Below are 6,978 nucleotides of genomic sequence, written 5' to 3' on the forward strand. Positions count from 1 at the left end.
CTAGGCTTTACTGCAAACAATACAATTTTCAGATCTGGGATTTGTGTATTCTTATTTCACTTTGGGGAGAAATCCAGCAGAATATCTGGTAAAGCCCAGGATCCCTAACTTCACATGAGCCATGTCTCCAGGGCTAGTCAGAGAATGAGACCCACTCAGACATTATGACAAAATGGAAGTTTGGATAAATCAGATTAAACATACAGAAGAAGGATTGAAAAAAATAAGAATCAAAGGGGCAGAAAGCTATCATAAGTTACTGTATTTAACTTATTAAATTCTGATCTCCCCATTGGAGCAGAAAGAGAAAAGAAAGGAGAAAAAATAAGTGAATGAAAGGTGCTCACAAAGGATCTTGGTTGACAGAAGGATACCCAAGAGATAAATCCTGTTCCTGTCTTTGCTCCATAGTAGAGCTACAGGGAGAGCAGATCATTTCACTTCATAACACTCCTATAGTTCCCATCATCTACAAAATGACAGCCACCCAGCCAGTCTAATCAATGAGGGGACTTGTGGCAGTGCATGTCCTGAGCCCATTTGCCTGCTTCTGTTATAGCTCTGCCCCATAGCTCTGCCCCATGTCCATCTATATCTGGCTCAGTCCAAATTGCTTGCTGTGCTGTGTACCATGCTCGTCTCCTCCTGTGCCCCACGCTGGTGTCTCCTTGCATGCTCTGGCTCTTGCTATTCTATCTGATAGAAATCTCCTTTTCACCTTTCTTGGTCTAGGTGGGTTTTCCTACTCTTCTAGACTTACTCTGGTCATCTCCTCTGGGAAGCACACCCTGTTTTACCAGGTTAGCTGAAGACTTCCTTGTTTACATTCCCACAGCATCCTAGTGAATCTATGTCTTACCTCCTCTATATTTATATTTAAGTCATCTGTTTATGAGTGCATTTCTTCATCTAGACTGTCAGCTCTTCAAAGCTAGTAAGCTAAGTACAATGCCTGGAGTATAACAGACTTCAAATAAGTTGTTTTTGTGTTTGTGTACTAAACTTAAAAGCAAGCATTAAGAGAAAAATCTTGTTGTGATATCAGAGTAAAGCTTGTGGATAAGATAATGTTGAGCATATTAATGAAATTCTATCGAGTTACAGTTCAAGACATCATAAAAATACAAAATGAAATACCATCAGAGCCAAAGATTCTCAAACACATATACCACATACCCATGACTGTTGTCATCACTGGGGAGGTAGTCTGGACTAGGGATTAAGAGTAAACTCTGGAGGGGCGCCTGGGTGGCTTAGTCGGTTAAGCGTCCGACTTTTGCTTAGGTCATGATCTCGCGGTTCGTGGGTTCGAGCCCCGCGTCGGGCTCTGTGCTGACTGCCAGCTCAGAGCCTGGAGCCTGTTTCAATCTGTGACTCCCTCTCTCTCTGACCCTCCCCTGCTCACGCTGTCTCTCTCTCTCTCTCCTAGAAATAAAAAATAAAAACATTAAAAAAAATTTAAAAAAAAAAAAAAGAGTAAACTCTGGAGACTGCTCACTGATTTCACCTGTTCTACCAGCTCCCCGCTTAACAGCCTCAAGTAAGTTACTAAGTTACTTTTGCTTCAGCTATTCAACTGTGAAATGGGGGCAATAATTGCATCATTGTAAATCTTAAACAAGACAACATATGTAAAACATGTATTAAAACGTATTACTATCACTGTTGCAGCCTTGGTGCTTTCCTTACCATATTGTTTTTCCCATGTGTTATTTCCATGCACTGTAGTCACCATCTACTGAGTAATAAAACAAACTGCATAAATTGTTACTAATCCTCAAGCACTGTAATAGAAGTATTGTTAGCTTCCATTTTATGGATGGTGATATTAAAGCTCAGATAGATGAAATAAATTACTCATAGTCACACCATTAGTAAGTGGTGGATCCAGGAAATAAAGCCAAAACTGGCCAGCTGTAAGACCAGTACTTTTTCACAACAGTGAGATGCTTTCTCAACACCCCAGGAAAAATAGAATTGTGGGGCTTTTATAAGTTCTATGGTATTCCAGATTTCAAGTGATCTAGAAAAATTACCTACCCAAAAGCATCACCTCTTTCACTTTCTGAAGCTTGATAGTCCTTAAATAGGCAATAACATGTTTAGTTCCATAGTCAGAAGTCAAACAAACTAAAAAAAGAGACTATTCCTGAGAAGTAACATGTTAATATTCACACTAAAGATTAATGACAAACATGAAGTCCTTTCCTAAGAGCCATCTTAGTATAAAGTATCAAAGGAATGAGGAAGTGGACAAAATTACTTTATTATTAAAAACAGAAGAAAGTGAAAGTCAACTTTTAATATCAAAGTGGTTGTTTTTTTTTAACCTGTTGGGAGGGATTATTTCTGATGATTTTCTGGGAGCTATGAAAAATTTTTCAGAAATATGCTCAACAGCATACATACTCATTCATTCCAACTTTTGAATGTTTTGTCAGGAGATTCACAGCCCACAAAGCTCAAACCTAGATATACCCGCAAAGATCTCTGGCTGAGGGCCAGTGATGCCAACACAAAGATTTTGCAGCAGAGATTCATATGGGGAAAGGAAGGATTTAAAAATATCCAGGAGGCCAATACAAGCTGTTTCTACACATCATAGACTTACTACACTCTCTTCTATTAATTTTGAGATGCCCCCAAGTTTTCCACATTATCTTCAGTGTAAGAACTAATGGCCTGACAGTCTATGGAATGGGGGGAGATATCTGCAAATGATATATCTCAAAAAGGATTAGTATACAAAATCTATAAAGAATTTATCAAACTCAACACCCAGAAAACAAATAATCCAGTTAAGAAATGGGCAGAAGACATGAATGGACATTTTTCCAAAGAAGACATACAGATGACTGTATGAAAGATTAAAAGATGCTATGAAAAGATGCTCAACATCACTCTTCATCAGGAAAGTACAAATTAAAACCATGATGAGATACCACCTCACACTTGTCAGGATCGCTAAAATTAACAACTCAGGTAACAACAGATGTTGGCGAGGATGTGGACAAAGAGGAACTCTTTTGCACTGCTGGTGGGAATACAAACTGGTGTAGCCACTCTGGAGAACAGTATGGAGGTTCCTTAAAAAGTTAAAAGTAGAACTATCCTTTTACCTAGCAATGGTACTACTAGGTTTCTACCCAAAAGATACCAAAAAAATCCTGATCCGAAGGGGTACATGCACCCCAATGCTTATAGTAGCACTATTAGCAATAGCTAAATTATGGAAAGAGCCCAAATGTCCATTGAATAATGAAAGGATAAAGAAGATATGTGTTGGTGTGTATATATGTGTGTGTGCGTGCACGCGCATGCACACACACACGCACACACACACAGTGGAATATCACTCAGCCATCAAAAAGAATGAAGCTTGCCATTTGCAATGATGTGAATGGAGCTAGAGTATACTATGCTAAGTGAAATATGTCAGTCAAAGTAAGACAAATACCATATGCAGAACAGATGAACATATGGAAAGGGAAAAAAAAAAGAGAAAGAGGGAAACCATGAAAGACTCTCAATGACAGCTAACTGAGGGTTGATGGGGGAGGTAGGTAGGGATGGGCTAGATAGATGATAGGTAATAAGGAGGGCACTTCTTGTGATGAGCACTGGGTGTTATATGGAGGTGATGAATCACTAAATTCTACTGAAACCAGTATTACACAATTCATTAATTACCTAGAATTTAAATAAAAACTTAACAAAAAAAGAACTAATGGTCTGAAACATTAAACAATATGCACCTCCTGTAACCCTTAACATTAATTTCAAAATGCTCCAATGTAGGGTAGAATTTGTTTTAAACAAGACTTTCTTGTTTAAAACAAATGTAACACATTCTGATGAAGCTAAAGAAAGGGAGTATAGCATCAGATTTGGGGATTATACAAATATTAATTGCCTAGAAAATATGAGAGAAGCATCAGGGTTCTTTTAGATGCAAAGAAGCCCACTTACTCTCATTATGAGCCCCCTTTCGCTTTCTCTCCCACTTCAGCCAGACTCATTCTCCACTTGCTACAGATTGCCATCCATGAAGGATAAATGACTCACTCTTTTATGCTTGTCTGTTCACTATGAATTCTAAGATCTACATTTATGCATTCATTCCACTGGACAAATTGAGCACATGTCCCGTTAGAAGTTGTTGCTAGCTTCTTTCCATATGATCTTGCTTACAGACTTCAAAGCTGAGTAGACTGAGACAGAAACTACTCAACATTTGAATACAGATCATGGTGCTTGTCTAGGGAGCACCGCTGAGGGTTATGGTGAGGCTGATTCCAAATATAGCATTACTTTTCATATGACTTTCATGCATACCCTTAAGTGAGCCACCAAGAACTGTTTTACAAGCTGTTACAAACATGGTAACCAGAGGCCAGGCTGTAGGAAAAAGAATGCTAACCATGTGGTGACTCTGCAGCACAATTTTGCCATCTTCAAATCAAATACGGTTGCTTCCTTCTTAGTAAGCATTGGTGACTTTGCTGGGAACCAAAAGACAGAGGGATAGAAATGTAAGAAACAATGTAGCCACTGAAAAAATGAAATGGCATGAAAACATGTGCTAGAATTTTGCTCCTGAAGAACATTTAGATGAAGCATTTATAATGTCACAAAAATAATGCCCCCAATTAAAAAAAAATCACAGTTCAAAAAGCTATAGCAGTCTTTCAATGAAAGAAATACCAAGCAGATGTTTTCCTTATTTCCAAATATATTTCGAATTCTGAGGGAAAACCACAAAGGGTGTTTTTATTATGCACCTGTCGTGGTCAACATCTGGCATAGCTCTCGCCAATCTATCAACCCCACAATGTTGTGTCTCCTTCCAGCTCACAGGGAGACTGTAAATAAACCCAGAGTGCAGAGTATGGCTTTTCCTTTTCCCTTTTCCTTATTTTTCTTTTCTTTTTCTTGCCTTCATTTGTGTGTGTCTGTGTGTGTTTGTTTTTCACAGCAAGAAGGGACCAACACAGAAAACAGAAAAAGTCTGTTTGTGCCATTTACAAATTGTACAGTAAATGTGCCTCCTAAAGAAGGAATTGCAAATGCAGTAGGATGAGAGAGTTTAAACTTTTTTTAAGAGGAAAAGGAGTAGTCTGGTATCTGCCAGTCTTCTATTCCTTCGTTAATTTAACAACTACTTTTCACTACGAGGACATAGTACATAATACAATGGATTAAAACCAAATTAAAAATACACTTGTATAATTAAAAAGGCCTTGCTCTCATGCAAGACAGGGCATGCACGCAAAGAACTATTATAAAAGTCTCTAAGCGAGGCGTCAAGACCTGCTGCTGATCTTATTTAGGAGATTTTCATTTATGTAAACTGGGAAGAGCATTTTCAGGACCCATCCCAAGAAATAAAAGAAAATTTCTATCAACAGTTTCATGAAAAGAGAGATAGATCAAATTCCATTACTATCAGCATAGTTATCATCCAAATTATTTTGCTATTTTTAGACTTTGGATAAGTTGTTCATTGACTAGTGATTGGAAGTTTGTAAAGAAGTATTTTGTTCAAGACATTTGTTATACTGGATTTTTTGTACAACAGATTCTTTTTTTAATTTTTTAATGTTTTATTTATTTTTGAGAGTGAGAGAGAAAGAGACAGCATGAGTAGGGGAGGGTCAGAGAGAGAGAGGGAGACACAGAATCTGAAGACAAGCTCCAGGCTCTGAGCTAGCTGTCAGCACAGAGCCCGATGCAGGGCTTGAACCCAGAAACAGGAGATCATAACCAGAGCTGAAGTCAGTCACTTAACTGACTGAGCCACCCAAGTGTTCCCACAAAAGATTCTTTGAAGCCATTTTTTTGGACTGTCTAAAATCCTACTTAAAATTTCAGGTTAGTAAGTAAAGGTAAGTAAACAGACTAAACTTGCATTAATCACGTTTCCATTTATGGGAACTTATATACACACACACACACACACACACACACATGTACAATTGTAGCTAGAAGTTCAGGGTGTGCTTTAGGAATCTTGATTTCAAGTGAGGAAACTTAGTCTGAACTAGAGCAGAAACAGAGACACCATTAACTCACAACAAAGGGATTAGGAAAGAGCAATGGACTCAAACATCTTCAGGACTCTTGTTTTTGGGTTTCTGCTTCTTTCGGTATGTTATTCACTGCTTAATTTCTCCCAGGCAGGCAGGGGTCTCCATGCTGTGAGAGATTCAAATGTTGCCAACAGCATCTGGGTTCAAATCATTCCAGATTCACCATCAGAAAGAAGTTCTTTTCCACTATTCTTGACTTTCTCATGCCAATCTTAGTCTGAAACCTCTCTAAAATGGTAGTAGGTGTTCATTTGGACTCATCACTAAAGCCAGTGAGATAGTATCAGGTAGGAAGAAAAGAAGCTCCAATTCAACCATGTGGTGATAACTGGGTAGGGGGCACAGGGAGAAGGAGAGAAGTTCCACAAAGGTAGGAAGAGCTAGTCCTCCAAAGAGAGGAATGCTAGACATACAAGTAATTAGTGACCTCAAATGTGGCTTAAATATCTTTAAATGTTTTATGCCATTGTGATTGTTTTTATCAAAGCTTCATAGTTCCTGTGAAGAGTATATGTTCATTTGTTATTGATAAAAGAGCTCTAATTTTGTTTTGCTGTTCAAATACAAACTATATTACTTGTGATTGAACATAATGGAATTATATTTGGGGTTATTATTTGATTCTTTCTATTTTATTATATTTTTATAAGTATTTAACCTCAACAACAGTGTTATAATGCCTAGCTATTGCAGTGATACTTGTATAATTACACAAAAAAATATATGATTCTAATGCCATAATTAAAGAAACATAATAGAGATTTGTTCATTTCTAGTACAGCCTATTTCTTTAAACATTTACAGTCAACACAGATTTTTTAAGTGCTTCTAATAAATTTAGACCTCTTCTTATAAAGCAATTTCTTTCTATATTGTTACAACCAAAATG

The sequence above is a fragment of the Hyaena hyaena genome, unplaced genomic scaffold, assembly GCF_003009895.1.
Source record: "Hyaena hyaena isolate Hyena2069 unplaced genomic scaffold, ASM300989v1 scaffold_1526, whole genome shotgun sequence".
NCBI lineage: Eukaryota > Metazoa > Chordata > Mammalia > Carnivora > Hyaenidae > Hyaena > Hyaena hyaena.